We start from the raw sequence: 19,364 nt of genomic DNA on the forward strand, positions 1-19,364 counted from the left end.
ACAAAAAGACCAACATTTCAAGAAAAGACATCATACGCGTATGATGTCTCACAGCATGATTTTCACATCCATTTAGACATTTGAGTGCATAGCCTCATTCCACATGTTAAGCACATCCTATGAACCAAGTATCATGAGAATTGGAGTTAGAAAACCCAAGGAAAACCAAAAAGACCAAGAGTAGGCCATAAAATTGATTTTTGGTCCTAATTTTGTCAAAATAACTCCAAACTCATTGAAACTTTGTAGGATTGCTGATTAACACATCTACAAGCTATCTGGAACCAAAAAGAACCACTTTGACACAAAAGACATCATACGCGTATGATGTCTATTTGCACTTACAGAGCCAAAAATGCTCATTTGTCATCATACATCCATTATATATATTTAATACATGCTACATATGAAGTTTGGAACCATTTGGTCAAGTGGATCACCCCATTAGCCCAATTAAGAGAAAATCCTTCATACAAAGCCTATTCTTGTTCCAAATCCAACATATTCAAGTCCAAACCAAGATTTGAGTATAAACAGTCCTTCACTAGCAAATGGAGAGTCCACAGAACCAATCCCATGAAAAATTGATGAAAAAGACATCATACGCGTATGATGTCTTCAGAGCCATTTTTAGCCCAAAATCTATCCAAAATTCATAAATCCACTGAATAAGCCTATCTAAAGCCATATCCAAGCTTATAGAGAAAATTGGTCCAAAAATGCATTAAAAGACATCATACGCGTATGATGTCTCACTATGTGATTTTGGCACCTCAGGGCTTCAACCACCAAACAGAAGTGATCTACATGCCATTTGAAGGTGAACCACCAAGTTTTATCCAATTTGGATCATAAAATCCATTTCCCTTTCAAAATTTTGCCAAGAGCCTGAACTGGACTGAACTGGCCAAAACTTGACCAAATGGGATCCAAACTCAAATCCAAGCATATGATACTCATGTATACACTATCAGCTACAAGCACAACCAATATGAAGTCATTCTGACACAAAAGACATCATATGCGTATGATGTCTCAAGCATGTTTTTGAGCCCAGTTTGCATATTTTTTCACCTACATTGCATCCTTAGGCCCTGAATAGCTCATGTTTCAATTTTCAAGTCATTTGAATAGTTAAAAGCTTCATTTCGGCTTTCAGTACTAAAAAGACGCTAACTTCTGTAATTGGAGTTACAGGATCCATGGATTCCGCTAAGTCATCGGCAACTAAGAGAAAAAGACCAACCATCAAGGATGCTCTTGCAGAAGCAGAACCTTTTGATATTCCAACAGAAACCCTCAAGCCAACCAAGACTTGGTTGGAGGAAGCAGTACTAGAAAAAGAGGGAATAAAGATCTACCAGGGGACTTTCAGAGATCCTCAAGTGCAATCGGTCGATGTACCTATGATCCCACGAGAATTAGTGGATTATAGCAGATCAGAGAACATCAGCAGATACCTGGAAAAGGCTGACTTACACAGGTTCTTCACCTCGAGACCATCAGGTGTAGACACAAGAAGAGTGTATGAGTTGGAAACATCCATTCCGAAGGATGGGAAAGCCACGTTGACAGCCATGGATGGAGAAACAGTTGAAGTACAGATCACTCCACAGCTCATTGCAGATGCATTGAAGCTGCACAACAAAGGGAGTTCCGTCAGAGAAAGAAGGGAGGCCATAGAGGTCTATGGATCAAAGAAAAAAAATACAACCTACGGAGATATGGCAGATCAACGAGCGGCAACCCTTTGCCGATTATACAACCAGTTTTTCCATGTGTGCAGTAAAAGACCGCAGAAGTATACTACACCACCCCATGCCATTGCGACAACCATCACATGGGCACTGAAGAGCAACATGCCAAAAGAGGTGAATTATGCTCAATACATCCACGAGCAAGTAATCGCAATGCACAACCAGAAGCCAAAGTACATAGGAGGAGGAGAAATCCTAACAAGAATAGCTTATGAAGCTATTGGAGCTAGGGATCAAGGGCCACGGGTTCCCTCCCAGAATGAGTGGCTTAGAGAAGCCGATGAAGAGAAAGAACAGCAAGAAGTATCCAAGAGGGCGTCCACAAGAGCACGCCGAAAACTAGAAATAGTTTCAAAACCTGAAGAGGCTGTGGACGAGCCGCTCAAGAAGAAAGCGAAGAAGAAGGCTGATCCCAAGCAAACCAAAAGTCAAAAAGCCGCAAGAATGGAAAGGCTGGTGGAGCAGTTTAGAGCGGAAAGAGCTCTAAAGGGGGACTTTGAAGAAATGTGGGTGCCAGACCCCACTAAAGTCGGAACCAGCTCTGCCAGGCCACATGTTGATCAATATGATCAATATATTAGAGCTTATGAGGAGTCGGAGGCCATACTAGAGCAGCAGCCTGTCGAGCCTTATACTGAAGAGGAAGTACAGCTTTTAAAAGCTGAGCTGAAAAAGGACGACAAGGAGAAGAAGGAAGTAGATGAGTCTACTGAACCTCAAGAGAAAGACGGGCAAGCAAACAAAGGGAAAGCCAAGATGACTGAGGACAATCAGCCCTCCTTTACTGATGTACCAAGCCCGAAGAAGACGGAAATTATTGTAGAGGAGACCACAATAGAAATAGAAACAGAAGTTATGGAAAAGCCGGAGGCCGGGACCAAGGAAAAGGACATAGATCCAGTTCAGCAAAAGAAAGATGATTATGAGGATCTGGTAGCGATCGGATACAGTGAAGAAGAGGCCCTGGAGGCAGTTTATGGGATATCCCTACGAAAACAAGATGATCGGAAAGGGACGAAGGAAAAGACAAAGGGTACAATGGAGAGTGAAGAGAAAATGGACGAACAGAACATACTAGAAGAGCCGAAGCCATTGGAGGTGGTGGCAGAAAGAGCTGTCAAGTTGACAGATGAAGATGAAAAGGACATGCACATGGTGCATGAACTGCTCAGCAAGATTAAAGAAAGATCCAGAGCAAAGGAATTAGCAATTGAGACAGCAAAACAAAAGGAAGCAGAGTTGCAGAAGAAGTTAGAGAATGCTATGACTGAATCTGAAAGTCATAAAGCATCACTCTACGACGCAGAAAACGAGAGAGACGGCTTGATACTCCAACTAGCCGAAGCTTCAAGAGAGGTAACAAGTTCACAGGAAGCAAAGGAGCGAATAGAAGATGAGCTGGAGGCAGCCAAGGATGAGCTCATTGAGCTAAGGGAAAGAGTCGAACTTCAAGAAAGGACAATCACGAGACTCAGGACCACCCCTAGAGCTAGCAGAGCAGGAACAGAACAAGAGGGAGCCCTCGTACCAGCTCTGGAAGATCAGGTCAGAAGTTTGCAAAGAGAGCTAAGGTTAGAGCAAGTGCAAAGATTGCACATGGCGGAGGGATCATTGGCTGCAGAGGAGAGGCTCATATCAGAAAACCAAACACTAAGGACAGAAAATGAGGCCCTCCGCAAACAGCTCCAAGACCTACAAGAGCAACAAAGAAGAGAAACAGAGCCACCACAAGAAGAAGCAGGGGGAGCAGCCATAGAGCTACCAGAAACAGGAGAGGCAACCACAATTGAAGATCCAGCCCCAATTCAAGAAGTGGCCTCGACTTCAGGAATCTCTGAAGAAGAAGAACAAAGGCTCCAAGACCAAATAGAAAAGTCAACAGAGGAAAGTGCCAAGGCGGAAATGGAATGGGAAAGGAGACTCCTCATCTCCATTAGACTTCAAGGTTTAGACACAAAATTGCTCCATGAAGAGTGGATGCAACCCAGTCTGCCTTTCCCTCTGATGAAATTTGAAGTGATAAAGACGAAAAAGAGAATAGAGGAGGAGCAGTATGTCGCTCTTTACGAAAGCGACATCACAAAGGATGAACAATCAAAGAAGATTGTAGATTCTCAACCTAGATGGAAGAAAGGTTGGCTGAACAAATACCCAGCCTACCTCATCTACTTGGTAGAGGCTCCAAAGGAGATTCGGGAGGATGCAACCTTCTGCCCGGTGCCAAGAGTCAGAAGCTGGAAAGAGCATGGCAGGATAGCAGAAAAGAAGCCAAATTGGCTTAATTATCCCAGGATGCCAGGACCAAAGGAAGGAGAGAGAATAGGTAAAGCCTACATGGTGAAAACCCTAACGGGCACCATCAAACTCTTTACTGGCTCTCCTGACCTTTCGTGTCAGATGCTAAAGAAAATCTGCAGGACTCTCTTAGCATGCATTGAAGTGTTCGCGCCAGACAAAGCCACGACCTCGAGTCTACTATCGACGGCCGACATAGTGACGGATATGATGTATGATCTTTCATTGCAGCCATCCCCAAAGGTGTTACATCTCTTATACCAAAGAATTATGTTTTTGCCTAGCTTCCACATGCAAACATTCGAAGAAGCTTTCTACACCGGCTTTTTCACTCACGAAAGCAAAATATTCGGCCCAACCTTGACCATCGGCAACCTACGCTACGAATCACATTTGCAGATGCTCAAGACGACAGGACTCTATTGACCAAGCCTAAAAGTCATGTCAGGGACGACATGAACGCGGATGGGGGGAGTGTTGAGCCAGCAGAGGATCACAACCACATTTTTGCTCACACCCATCATTTTGTAACCATTGATTGTAATAAATGTCTTTCCGACATTAATTTTGATTTGAGCCATTCATTAAGTAACGGGACTCAATTGAGTTTCCAGCTTGTAATCCCGAAGTAATTTCACCTGTTGATGTAAATAGTTAGAGATGTTCTCACCTACAAGGCTGAGGTATATAAGCCAAAGTTTTGTAACCTAAAGGGGGATTCAATAATTAATCAAAGGGAGTTTTTGAGCGCCGTGACTGTGTCTGAGAGAGAGAGAGAGAGAGAGAGAGAGAGAGAGAGAGAGAGAGAGAGAGAGAGAGAGAGAGAGAGAGTCTTATCTTCTTGCTACGCGAGCTACGGGGCCGCCATTGGAGAAGCGACACCGCCATTGTGTTAGCAACGGTGAGAGCTACGCACAGATACCAAGAGTGCGCGCTATCGGCTTCTATGTGTGGTAAGTTCCTACGAGCTTCGGTGTGAGTTTTCTTCCAACTCGTGTGTCGGAATAGAGCGTGCAGCATATCCATAGAACCACAACGAGTAGAGCTACACATTAGTACCATCAGGGTCAAGTTTCGGTCACCTGTATTTTTCGGCCTGTCTTCATATGCGTTTGCCGCACGGAGTGGTTATAGGTTGATTTTGCAGTTCAAGTCTTTAGGGTGTTGTTCTCACCTAGTGTATAGACTTCCCCTTGAGTTTGAGATCGATTCAATGATTCTAGATCCTGTTTCGTATAGCATTCGTTCGTAGTACGGATTTCGGTCACTTGCGTGTTTTAGAACTTAGATTTGATTTCCTTAGTAGTGATTGTCATTAGAAGGTCGAGTAGGTGATTTGACACCCACCTATTTGTTTTCATGCGCCTGCGGGTCAAGCTCCGTCCTCGTCTGACAAATTCTGTTGTTGGTTGAGTTCTCGCTATTTAGCTTCCGCTAGCGGCGTAACCGCCTTAACATGCATCATTTTTGTCTTTGTTTTCCATGGGCTTGACATAACGTCTAGCCCCTTGATGGAAATTGATGCGTGAAGCAACCATGGTGTGATGGATTACTTCGCTAATAGTACAAGGCCGTTGAGAGTTGATGTATTTGGCCATCTCTTCAGGTAATCCCGCACAAAATTGCTGCCTTTGCTCGGCAAAGTCTATCTTTTGAAAGACAGGAGCCTTGAGATGTAAATCCCAAAACTTGTCTACATATTTGTGGATAGACTCATGGGAGAGGAGCTTCAAGCTGCACCTTTCGGTAAGCACTTTGTCCTTTGCATCGCTTGCAAGGAATTGCTTCATGATGGAAACTCGTAGAGTTTTCCATGTCTTTGGGGCTTCACCATTTCCATGAAGGCTAGCCCACCATTGACGAGCTGATTTTTGGAAGTGCATAGCTACATGGCGTAGCTTAGAGGACTCTGTGAAGCCCTCATCTCCAAAGGCCGCATCAAATTGCTGGATGAAGGCCAACACTTTGTCGGTAGCACCGAAGGTTCCATCATAGGTGAGAAAAGAGATACTCTTTCCTCCCTCCTTGAACTTCTTTAGCTTTTTTGACCTTCGCCATGCAGGAAATGATTTGCGATGTCCTCCCCTCTTGTATTCTCTAGGAGAATAACCATAACTTTCATCAGAAGAGGAGGAAGGTGAAGAAGAAGGAGAAGAGGGTGACCTCTTCCTAGCCCTTTTCTTCCTTTGTTTCCTCTCTTGCCTTTCAGAGTGATGAGGAGAAGGACTATGTGTTGATATTTTTCTCTTGGGAGAAGTGGGCGATCGTCTAGACCATCGTCTTTGTGGAGCCATATCTTCAGAGGAACTTAAACTTTCATTTCTTTCTTGCTCTTTGGATTCCTCCTCTCGAATGGGAGAGAGTCTTCTTTTGGGAATCTCTTCAAGAGGCCTCCTAAGCTCTCTCTCCTCTTGGAGAGGAAGGGAAATTCCATAAGCATGAAGTTGTTGAGTAACTTCGGCTTGCAAAGCAGGGTTGCCCATAGCTTGCTGCAACCTAGTGACGAGATAATTCACAAACATGGGAGCATCATCATTAGCACCTTCATGTGCAAAATCAAAGCTATCAATGTTCATTCAACTCTCTTGATTATTGTCAGCCATGTTAACAAAATTTATGTATGTACTTAGTGTATGCTTTGGCAATTCAAAACCTTAGTTCCCACTCCTCTTAGCCTTTGAAAATCGGCTCTTAAGTATCTACACCCACGGCTCGAAGTGGTTAATTATAGAGAGTAGAGGAGTAGGTCTAACATAGCAGAGTTGCCAAGGGCTAGCTCCTTTTGGACTTCTTATGGCTCAATAATGGTAAAGCCGTAGGCAAGTCTAAAAAGACTCCATTATTAAGTCCAAAGCTCCCGAGGTGTGCACCATCCCCCACATAGTGGGCTCAACAAAACCGATAATAGATCCGAGTTCCACTTACCCTAATATAATTAACAACATCAACCATTTATAGGCTACTTAAGGACCTCTCTTCTTAAGCAAGAAAAAAAAAACCAAATGCCCTGATACCAATGTAATGAAATTGGCCTATTTAATTTGAGAGTAGAGGAAATTAACGAGAGTACTTTTGAGAAATGACTTTGTGAGCATAGCGGGTGAACATAAATGAAGATAGCAACATAATCATAGCAATTAGTTAACTTGGCATGAACAATACTTTTGCAAGAGAGAGAATTTAGAGAACATGACAACAGTTGAGGACCGGATTTATGTGGAGCCGGTCCCCCCTCCAATAGGCATTGGTAGTATGATTTCTCCCATTAAGAGAGAGACTTGTTACAATAAAATCTTTGTGTTCCTTGTGACCTAGGTGATGGAATGAAGATGGAAAGATTCATGCATCACAAACATAACATAAACTTGAAGAAAGCTTTAACTATCCCAAGCGTCAGTCCCAAGACTTCAAACACCTTCGAAGGTGGAGAGAGCTAGCAGGGAATGAGGGTAGGGAAGAGTAAGAAGAAACATTTCGTAGGAGAAAGAATTAGTTCCTCACTTATCATAACTCTTGTTGCTAGCATACATAATAGCATAGTAATGAAGAAGAAGGAGATGGCAAGCTTAAGCATTGAAGCATGGCTCTTGGTTGGATTTGCACTCCATATCCAAGAGTGTTGGTGTAGGCTCTCAACCTCTACTTGCTTGGAGAAGGAGAGGGAGCTCTTGCACTTTGCATAGCACTCAATGAGAGTGTTTGTGAGTGTGTGTGGGTGAGTATACCCCCCTAAGCAACCCCCTAGCTTGCTTGGGTCGACCCCCCCTTGTAGCTCATGCTTGAAGCTCATTGGACCCCTCCAGGCCTAGCCAATCACAAGTAGGAGGCATTACAAGTAGCAAGGGTAGCCTTGAGACAAGTGTCCCCCTTTCCCTTTTGAGAGAGAGGGCTAGATAAATGCTAAATCAATTAATTAAATCTCCTAAATTATTATTGGACCCCTTGGGTGGCCAACCAATACAAAGCACCCCTTGGATATTAGATTTTATGACATTGCTCCACCCACACAAAGCATATCTCTCTCTCTCTCTCTCTCTCTCTCTCTCTCTCTCTCTCTCTCTCTCTCTCTCTCTCTCTCTCTCGCTCTCTCTCTCTCTCTCGTTCTTGCTAGGGTTCGTGACCCCCTCCCCCTCGATTCTTGTTGCTCCTGGCCAGGTGCAGGGAAGTGCCTAGTTGGGGAGGTTAGCTTTAGCCCCTACCTCTCCCCTCGCTAGGCACCTTCAATGTCACATCCCACCATCAGCTCCCCCCATCATCGACGATGTCTACCTCATGTAATCGATAGTTGATACCTCACATCAGGCATTCACCTACCTTTGTTGGCAACACCCTGCCCCGAGTCCTCTGTAAGCATTTGGGTGAAGATCTCCACCCCAAGACACCAATGACTCACCCATGCAAGAGGTTCCTTGCTATGGAAACCGCACCAAGAAAGGACCTCTCTGCAGTCCTTGAGGCCTCTTGAGACTCAGATCCATGAGCTCGTAGAGGAAATGGCACTCAAGCTACGTGTACACAAGCTCAAGAAAACAAAGGGGGCAGAGACTGCTTGCAAAAGCAGAAGAGGTTGAGGCGCACATGGCATCACCGAAGAAGATTAACACGGGAATACAAACATCCCTTCAAGAACACCAACTACAAGAGTCCCTCGACCTGAAAGTTAGGGGCAGGGTGCTTCCATCACCATGGTGCATTGAAGAAGACACCCTCAAAACCGCGATTGCCAAGCTCAATGACATCCTCCAACCAATCATCATCAAGTCAAGCACAATCTCATGGATCAATGACAGAAAGAAACACGTGCCACCCAAGCATTACATCATCGATGACCTTCAAGGACAAGGAGGAATGCCTAAAATTATGAATACTTGTTGAGGACTTGTACTATGGCCAAGTAGAAGGCAAAGTGGATACATATACTCTATTGGATCAAACACCTCTAGTAATGATCTACTCCCATCTTATAAGAGCCATAGACTTCCCCATGCAGCCCATCATAACCAATTTAGATTTTCCATTAAGGTATATAATAACATTTCCATATGATGATGGCACCGGTGAATATGCAAACATATCAGCCTTAACCCCATCCTCCAAATATGCAATTGTTGCATCAAATATTGATTTTTTAAAACTTTCATCGCTCTAGTATGTTGTCAATGTTTTTTTTCCTCAATCCCAAGTAAGAAAACAATTTTCTAATTTGGTACAATACCAATTTTTTTGCTACACAATACCCAATTTGGTACAAAAGCACTAAAATTGGTATAAATAGTACCAAAATTGGTCCAACACAATGTCCCTAAATTGTTGCTTTTGGTGACTTGCTATTATGTAGACTATATTTCAGTGTTTATTATTCCTCTATCCCAGTATAGAAAACATTCTATAATTTGGTAAAGTACCAATATGGTAGGTATATCATAGTACCAAATTTGGTACTATACATTATTTTTGAACTCTCACTGAAAGGTAAGGGCAATACTCAACTTATCCATTAGTTGTATGCCACAAAACCATAGTTTGAGTAAATAGTACCACAACCACAGTACTCAAGAAAGCAAAGGAAAGTCAAGCAAGTGTTTTTTCCGAGTAGTTTAGTCAAAGTCAATTATTCGGTTTGGATTAAGGACGGGAAATCAACACAAAAAGACAAACACATGGGATGGATAGCATCACAATGGAGCTTAAAAGAACAGGAGTACTATGGAGGTAACAAATAGACATGGGTACCAAAACCGCAGGTTAGAGCATATGAAGTGAATTCAAGACCTTCCAAGAAAGAAGGCCCACAAGGTATCAACCTCAACAACATCCTAGGATATCTAAGTAGCATCTATACAACAGAACCACCTCGAAAGATGCTAAAGTCTACCACAACTCTCAAGAGGATACATAACAAAGACGAATCTCAAAGAACGTTCCTCTTGGACAAGGATTCTACATAGACGAGTTAGGTTTTTGAGCGAGCTTTTTTTTTTTGGCCACCCTCTCTAGCTCTCCTTCCTCCTCTTGCTGCCCATGTGCCTCCTCCCCTCCACTTGATTCTCCTCCTCAGCCTCCTCCTCCAACATCCTCCATCCCCGCCACCTTCTTCCTCCATCTCCTCCTCTAGCCACCCTCCTCCTCCTCCTTCCTCATCCCTCTCCTCTACCTCATTCCTTCCTCTCTCTCTCTCTCTCTCTCTCTCTCTCTCTCTCTCTCTCTCTCCCCCCCTACTCTTCTCCTCCCATGTCTCTCTTTCGCTCTCTCCCCCCAACTCTTCTCCTCCCATGTCTCTCTTTCCCTCTCCCCTACTCTTCTCCTCCCATGTCTCTCTTTCCCTCTTCCCCACTACCCACTCCTCCACTAACCCCTTACCCCTCTCTCTCTCTCTCTCTCTCTCTCTCTCTCTCTCTCTCTCTCTCTCTCTCTCTCTCTCTGTGTGTGCTCCTCCTACCCTCTCTCTTCTCCTCTACCCCACTAATCCCCATCCCTCCCCCCACATTGCAACATGGCTTTCTAACCCCTACCCCCCCCCCCCCCCCCCCCTCTCTCTCTCTCCATCTCTCCGTCTGCTCCTCCTACCCTCTCTCTTCTCCTCTACCCCACTAATCCCCATCTCTCCCCCCCACATTGCAATATGGTTTTCTATACCCTACCCCCCCCTCTTTCTCTCTCTCTCTCTCCATCTCTCCATCTGCTCCTCCTACCCTCTCTCTTCTCCTCTACCCCACTAATCCCCATCCCTCCCCCCACATGCGACATGGTTCTCTACTATCAAATTGAACCAAGAGAAAACAATTACTTTGAGTTGGGTGCATGTTCACGCTATCGCATGTTAAAATCATTTAGGCTACAATGTTTGCATTCTCTCTCTCTCTCTCTCTCTCTCTCTCTCTCTCTCTCTCTCTCTCTCTCTCTCTCTCTCTCTCTCTCTCTCTCTCGTGTACCATGCGCGATCACATGTACATATGTAAAACCAAATAGATTAAAACAAAGATAGAGATCTGGAGACTAATAAATGACCCAAATATCTTTACTAAGAAGTCGTAGAAGACAATATTTGAAACCAATCACCTATTACATGAAGCTTATGACATACATTGCGTACTCTGTATGAAAGGCGTGTTCTTGATATAATCCGATGCTAACTCAGGATATACATGAAGACCTTCTAGATATGGGAGTAAATTCATGAGGAGCACATTGTCGTTGCTCGCTCCCACGTAACTCCTCACTGTGACAAGCGTATGTGGTGGGTTTTTTATTGCCTTCTCAGGATTGTCATCTACTAGAATGGTGTCCAAAGGATCCATGATGTATCTGCTCCTCCTACCCTCTCTCTTCTCCTCTACCCCACTAATCCCCATCCTTCCCCCCACATTGTGACGTGGTTTTCTATTAAATTGAACCAAGAGAAAACAATTACTCTAAGTTGGGTGCATGTTCACGCTACCACATGCTAAAATCATTCAGGCTACAATGGTCGCATTCTCTCTCTCTCTCTCTCTCTCTCTCTCTCTCTCTCTCTCTCTCTCTCTCTCGTGTACCATACGTGATCACATGTACATATGTAAAACAAATAGATTAAAACAAAGATAGAGATCCGAAGACTAATAAATGACCCAAATATCTTTATTTATTTGATGACTTTGAGTTACAATATAACAGCTAAATATTGCTATGTACACAATTATCTTGGTCCCCTCATCACATTTTAGGATGTGCCATGACCGCATCTACTCCAAGACCATGTGTTGCGTCCGTTGTGTGCTCAACTTCCCCACCATGCGTTGTGCAGAAACTACAATCAAATTTTGATCAGGGACAATGCTCTTAGAAAAAACTACATTAATATAGAAAGTTTACTAAGAAGTCATAGAAGACAGTATTTGAAACCAATCACCTATACATGAAGCCTATGACATACATTGCGTACCCTGTATGAAAGGCGTGTTCTTGATATAATCCGATGCTAACCTATGATATGCATGCGTATTTGGTGGGTTTTTGATTGCCTTCTCAGGATTGTCATCTACTAGAAAGGTGTCCAAAGGATCCGTGATGTAAAAGGCAACCAATTGAGATCTAAAGTTCTTCACAAACACCAAATTGAATTTTGGATCCTTATCTTCACATTGCCTCTCTTCACAGTGTCCTTGATGTAGGCAAAACTTGAAAAATGACTCACCATACCCAGCCTCTTTGTATTTACTCTTAATTAAATCGATAATGGGGGCGAGATTTTGCTCTTGCATGGAGCTCCAAACCCCTACATCAAAAAGCTCAAACATCACCCTCAACAATAGCAATATCCAAGGTCGCAATGACACACCCATTCGCCCCATATTATGCATATTTGCAGCGTGGGAAGGAGCACTTTCCCACCGCCACCATTTCAATAGGATACCATTAACATCGAACACTATGAGTTTCCTTTTGGCATGGCATGAAGGAAGTGTGTCTGTGCCTTCACGATGATCAATTACCAAACGAATCTTACTTAACATCATATTATGAGGGATACATAATTCCCATTTCACACTACTCGATGAAGAAAGACACTTAACATTACATAGATGTTGTAATTCTTCCATTGGCTCTTGTCTATCTAGCAATAGTACATGTCGACCCATTCGTAGCCCCGGACGTGCAAGAAGACCGTAGCCAGCATACATTTGTAATACTACATTACCCTCCTCTGTATAGAAAGAGAGTAGCTTCTCGTGTAAAGTTGGACTTCTCTCCATGCCCCCTACAGAGATATTATCATTCTAAATGCATGTCTGGAAAATTAGATTAGCAATTACAATGGAGGTGAACTTGTTGAAAACTCACGGCATACCTTGCCAAGGAGAGCCATCTGTTTTGAGTTGCCAATGACTGGCATTGTAGTAACCACAGATAATGTCCAAATTAGGCTTTTGATTCAATCTGTAGGCACCAATTTTGCAGAATACAACGATTTCCAAGCATCACATATGTGGGACTTAAGAGTCATAATGAGGACAAACTCTATCACACACTAATTTTCCAAACCAAGCATGTAGTTTTACCGACTGCAACACCACCATGAAGGCTGAATGGAGTAGCACATAGGACGATAGTTGTATGGTCAAGATAGTACCTATTTTGATTTGCTAAGCTCACTAATGCACATGCATGTTCTCGATGACATAACAACACCAGATTTCCCTTCTCATCAAGATACTCCCTGGCAATACCAAAGACCTTTTGGATTCCATTGAGCTCGAAATGGTTCCATTTGGGGATACTAGGTAATGTTATCCCGACGACGCTTGTGTTGGTTGGGAGATGACAAAATATAACATTGCAACCTGCATTTGTTGCCCCGCCTCTCACCCGAAAGCTTCGCCTAGCTACTATAGAAATATTTGTGACTAGGGCACCTACATCTCTCTTGCCCGTCTTGTCAGCTGCTCCCATAGGATCAATAGCTAAAACTGCAGGATCTGATTTTAAAGAAATGAAAATCCAGTTAGTAAGGTGAGACGGTAATACCAGGAGTACCTCAGGTTGTTAGCATACCGGAGCTATGTGCCATTGAATTCTGCACTTCATCGTGAGACGGAGTGTTGCATTGCACCATGACATCTAGATATAACAAACAGGTAAGTTCCTGTATTTTATATACTTAAAGATATCTTCGCTTTGTTGCTAGACATCTGCTCACCTCCAACAAGAAGAGCAGGCTCTCCACGGTGACCAGCCTCTGCTACAGTAGACAATATTGTTGAAAGTTCGGTTACTGTGCCATTTGCATCAACTGTATCCACCCACTACAATAAATACCTTGCTTATTGCACAACATATACCACAATCAATCATTCTATACTTACAAGGTAGGCCAATAATTGTTGGCATTTCCTTAGAGCGTATAGCATCCCGCAATCCTTCACTTTCAGTGGACGCCTGGGGGTGTACATGAGCAGGCCCTAAATTAATTCCAATCTCTGTGCACTGTCTTTGTGCCTGCTCATGTGCCTCGTCATGCGGAGGAAGAACTTGAGGCTCTGAAGTGGTATGAGATGTTGGTGGTGCTTGTTTAGGCTTTGGGACATGACTATGAGCTTCTGATGGCAATGGTTCTTGTTGTTGTTGGGGACTATTAGGAGCTTGACTGTTCCCTTGTATGCCCGCAGATTCCATGGGTACATGGGTTGGAAGATGAGGTGGCTCGATTAATGTGCTACCTTTCTCTAAGCTTGTTGGTGGCTTCGATGCCAACAAGGGTCTCGGTGTTAATAGGTTCTCTCCCATTGATTGCATGTCTCCCTCTTGACCTGCTTTAGGACTTGATGTACTTACCTTGTTTGAAGGCGTTAGAGTATCTATATCCATTACTTGACCTTTATCCTTCTTCGTGCTACTCTCCTGTGGAGAGCATATAAATTACACAAGTACTATTAGTACAACCTTTCCATTGAGGCAACAATAAGGGTATGCGAATACTTGCCTGGGTAGATTGTGGGGCTCTTGTAGGTGTAGCAGTGGGAGAAGACGGCACATCACTTTTGTCTTCATTATCCTCAAACTCCGAAGGACATTCACGCATTGATGTGCCTTGGTTCACGATCCTCCTCGTCCTCTTCTTCATTATGTGTCTCATCAGTCACAACATCTTTTCCTTTAGGGAACGTAGGTTCTTACCCTAGCATTGTGCTTCACATTGAGCCACTCTTTTGAAAATGGAACTCTATCTGTCCAGCCCATGTTCCGCACCCCATCTGGTATATGTTTGCCAAAATATACATATTGTCAACTGTTTAGGGTTTAGGAAAATTTTTGGAAAAGATTACATACCTGTAAAATGCCCATTTGGCGGCCATGTTAGTACCCTCCTTCTGTTTTTTCTTGTTAGCTTTGAGTCCACCTTTCAATTTGTTGCACTCCACTTCATACAATGTGCCACTGTACCTCGATTGCCACTCTGGTATAGTTGTCACAAGGGTGCCGTTTTCGGGGAGACGACATGATTTCTTCAGCAGTGAATACTGACTTGTAGCCTCGTTCACATGTCAATTCCACCATGTCTCTCGATGTAACCAAGTGCGAAACATGGAGTGGTCGTCTACATTATCACACAACTACGTTATAGAATACTATACTCTTTTTTTGTGAAACATTTATCACAAAATGACCTTACTTAGTGCGGATTTCAGCCTTGGATACAACGTGGTTGGGTCATCGCTAACCAAGGCCCTTAGCACGTTGCTACGATGATCGTTTGGTAGTTCGACATATGCAAGACTATATATCCGATCATCTGTCAACCACTTTGGTATCCTGCTCCAATCTATGTCCATAGGCAATCTAGAAAAAAATGTTGAAAATTTGTAAGCAGCACGTGAATGTAAACATAACTCCCTTTGAAAGAAATCCTTATTAGTCTTACCTCCACCACTCTTCTCCTAAGTTGAGATCCCCAATTGCGGATGCCCGTTGCATATTTTTTCGGCCTTTCTTGTCAGCCTTATAGAATGCGTTGCGGTAATGGGTAGTGAACTCCTCCGTTGAGAGCTCATTTCGCTTATTACTTACAGATTGCAAAGCCTTTGTGTACTTTGCCTGAATCATGACATTAGTTCATTCTTTGTTTGATCCACTACATTCTTATGCTAAGAATAACCAAAAGGACAATGAAACTTACCGGATATAGAAGTTGGGATAGCACAATAAGAGGAACCTTGTACACCGTCTTTGCAATCCCCCACGCTTATTCATTTCAACATCTAATTCTCGTTGCAACCAACTTAGAACATCGTCCTCCAAACCCCTAAGCAATGTATCCATGTTGGTTGTGCCCATTGCTCTTACCATACATAGCATATCTATGAAGGAAGTTTTTATGTAGCCTTTGTCATTAATCCTGTGCCAACAAAACTTACACCATTAAAAGACTAGGAAGCGATAATCATGCTCCCTCTAAGCTTATCCAATTCAGTAGGGACCAATAATCATGCTATAGCTAAGCTTATCGATTCGACTAGGATGCATTATGTTATAGCTAAGCTTACCGATTCAAGCTTGCCACCACAGTTAGAACTTCTCCCTCATTCTCTTTAGTGACCTTAACCATGCACGCTTCCACACAGCAATGATACTTAGGCTCCTCTTTGTGAGCTGCTTATCAAAATCACCTTGCATAGTTTCACATAATTCTTCTCTTCTTGATATAGAGTCAGAAACAATAGTGTAAGAAGCCATGTGCCTGTATCAATTTGTGGTTCCATGCCCGAAGACGTTGATTGTCATCCCATGTGTACAACATTTTTCCTTTCACGTCCCCCCACCCAAATTTATGCAATTGTTTCTCAAAATCCTCATTAAGTTGCATCCAAATTGGATCCCAAGTTTTTTGAATAGCATGACTAACTTCTACTGGATCTAGATATGGAGTCCTTATTGAAAGCATGAATCTGGCACGATGTGGAACATATCCATTTCTAGAGAACTCCAACGCTAAATTGTTCACCCGATCTTTCCCATTGCCGTACTGCTGGATGTGGTAACAAGCGGCACAATGGCACTGGTGGTAGTGGTAACTTGCGAGTATCCTGTATAACCGTGCTTCACGAATGTTAGATGAGTATACCATATGTGAAATTACCAACCTGAAGGCAGTGCAAAGTGTCATCGATCAAATCCCATTTTAGAGTGGATTTCTTGATAATAGTAAAAAGACCGCGATCTTCATCCCTCGCATCCTCTCTTTCTTCATCTTCTTCACCTGAGTAGTTCGCAATAGGGACCTGGTCCTTTGATGGTGCTGGTACCTCGGATTGTGTAGTGCCCTCTGCACTGGCTTTCACTGGCTTCTCCACTTCTTTCGCTTTCGTGACTTCTTTCTTTGTGCTAGCCGCATCCTTTTTCAAAGAAATTCTACCCTTTTTCTTTGGGGGCTCCCAGCTAGGATCCTCTTCTTTTTGTGCTCGTGTGAACCGCTTGCTTTCAACAACTTCACTTGCTTGATCTGCACTTCTTTTCTTGACACCCGTCGACTACTTGGTCATATGAAATAATTATTAGCCTAAATTACTTGCAAACAACGATTAATTTCATGAGTATTTAGCGCACTAAACTCTAGTGGCTTACCTCTGCACCAAGAGTCTTTGGAGGAGGTTTTGAAACGATTGGTTTGGGTGGAGCACCCGATGCTATGCTAGTGGCTCATGGAGTGACAGATACTGAACCTTTGGCTCCAGACAATACGGTTCGTTGTCCTTTTGCCTATACACAAAATGTTAGATGTTTCTTGCAAAAGAGAGCATGTAAGACATAATAAAATTTAGAGGTCTCATTACTAATTCTCTTATCGGCCACGCCACAACTGTGCCCACTGCTGCACCTAAGGTGCACACATCATCGTCAATGGGTGGAACATGTGGCAACGTTAGACCGGGAGATGATGCCGATTGGACGGCTACTCCCAATGTGCCTCTAGGCAACTCTCTTCCATGTAGCTTTTCGTGGGGTAGAGACTGGATTACGATTCCTTTCCCAACTTCCTTGCCCTTGCTTAAGAGCACCACGTGCTCATTCTTGCAAAAAGACAATTTTTTTGTAGCCATTTGTTTCCCACAAGAAATTGAAATGAAATCTTAATATCTCAATACTATTACACACTACTTTCCTTATGTTGTGATGTTCTTCTTGATACTCACATAAGTTTCATGGACACAAAGGAAAGCCTTGCGAAGAGAGAGAGAGAGAGAGAGAGAGAGAGAGAGAGAGAGAGAGAGAGAGAGAGAGAGAGAGAGAGAGAGAGAGAGAGAGGGGGGGGGGGGGGGGGGGGGGGGGGGGCGGGAGAGAGAGATCATGGATAGCTACATTCAAATCATAAAATGTCATCAATGCACATATGATATGAAGCAATGGAGATATATGAAATAAATCCTTTATTGACAGAGAAAGAAAGGGGGCTTACATGTACAATCGAATGCGGTTGAATGTCCTCTAGATGAGATATTCTCCAATCCTGCAACACATTCAACACATTAACATGGGTTTTGTTTAGACTTACATCAACATAGAGAGAGAGAGAGAGAGAGAGAGAGAGAGAGAGAGAAGAGAGGAGAGAGAGGAGAGAGAGAGAGAGAGAGAGAGGGAGAGAGAGATGATGGCCGACGGAGAGGACATGGAGGGAGAGAGTGAGGGGGTTAGAGGACAAGGAGGGGAGGTGAGGTACAGGAAGAGGAAGAAAGAAGGAAGGAGAGAGAAGAGAGAGGAAAATTGATGGGAGGGAGAGAGGAGGATGGAAAAGGAGAGAGGTAGAGGGGATGAGGGATAGAGAGAGGATAGCTAAGAGGGGAGGAGAGGGTGAGAAGGAGGGGGGTAGAGAGGGAGGAGGAGGGGAAGGGGGGGGGGGTAGTGAGGGAGGAGGAGGAAAGAAGGGAGGAACACACCTCTCTGTAGCAACAACAACAAATGGTCCTCCCAATATTTACTCCTCCTTTTATACTGTAGAGAGAGGAGAGAAGATCTCTAACCTCTAAGGCTTATCTCTCTCTCTCTCTCTCTCTCTCTCTCTCTCTCTCTCCCCCCCCCCCCCCCCCCCCTCCTCTCTATGTGTATCTCCTCTTCCTTCACTCTTCCTAGATATTAAGTTATTGTATAACACACTTTATACATAGTATGTAATGACTTAAATTCACCTTTAGATCTCGACATGAAATACTATATGAAATTAACCTTTAGATCTCTATGGTGGATAAGGTCAAGTAGTTAACTTGGGTGGTCGTAGATAAGATTAAGTAGTCACCTTGGATCCAATTTACCACAGTAGCAAAAACTCAGTGAAAATCTAGCGAAGACCGAATGAACTTTGCTTCAATAAGCTCGAATGTGTCTGCCTCTTACAATGTTATGAAATTTTGGATTAAACATCCTGGAAAACACAAACGAGTGGGATGTTGCACATTGATACTCCCATCCTCTCTGCACTGCATACCCTGTACCTCAGCCATCCACTCCTCCATTGATGTTATGGACAACCTCTAGCATATACAGACTACAAGTTGGAATAACCACCCACAAGAGGGTTCTAGGTCTCTCATAGCTGCAAGAGTGCTCTCATGGCATGCCAGGATGATGCGCCCTTCTATTTTTGTTCATAGGAGTGGTCTACTCACAACGTGCAAAGGCTACTTTATCTCTTTGTGGGCATGCACACACCATCGACTCCCTCCAACTCGATGGTGGAGATGGCGGAGCAGCGGGCAAAGGAGATGGAGGAGACGGCGCAGCAGCGGACGAAGGAGATTGAGGAGTTGGCTCACCAGCGGACGAAGGAGATGGAGTAGATGGCGG

At 43.6% G+C, this 19,364-nt stretch overlaps 1 pseudogene; it reads right to left on the bottom strand.

Moving 5' to 3' along the window:
• Positions 1–11,744: 11,744 nt before the first annotated feature.
• LOC147423047 (uncharacterized) lies at positions 11,745–19,033 on the bottom strand (annotated as a pseudogene).
• Positions 19,034–19,364: the final 331 nt, after the last annotated feature.

Source organism: Adiantum capillus-veneris, chromosome 26 (genome assembly GCF_014529385.1).
Source record: "Adiantum capillus-veneris isolate H3 chromosome 26, ASM1452938v2, whole genome shotgun sequence".
Lineage (NCBI taxonomy): Eukaryota > Viridiplantae > Streptophyta > Polypodiopsida > Polypodiales > Pteridaceae > Adiantum > Adiantum capillus-veneris.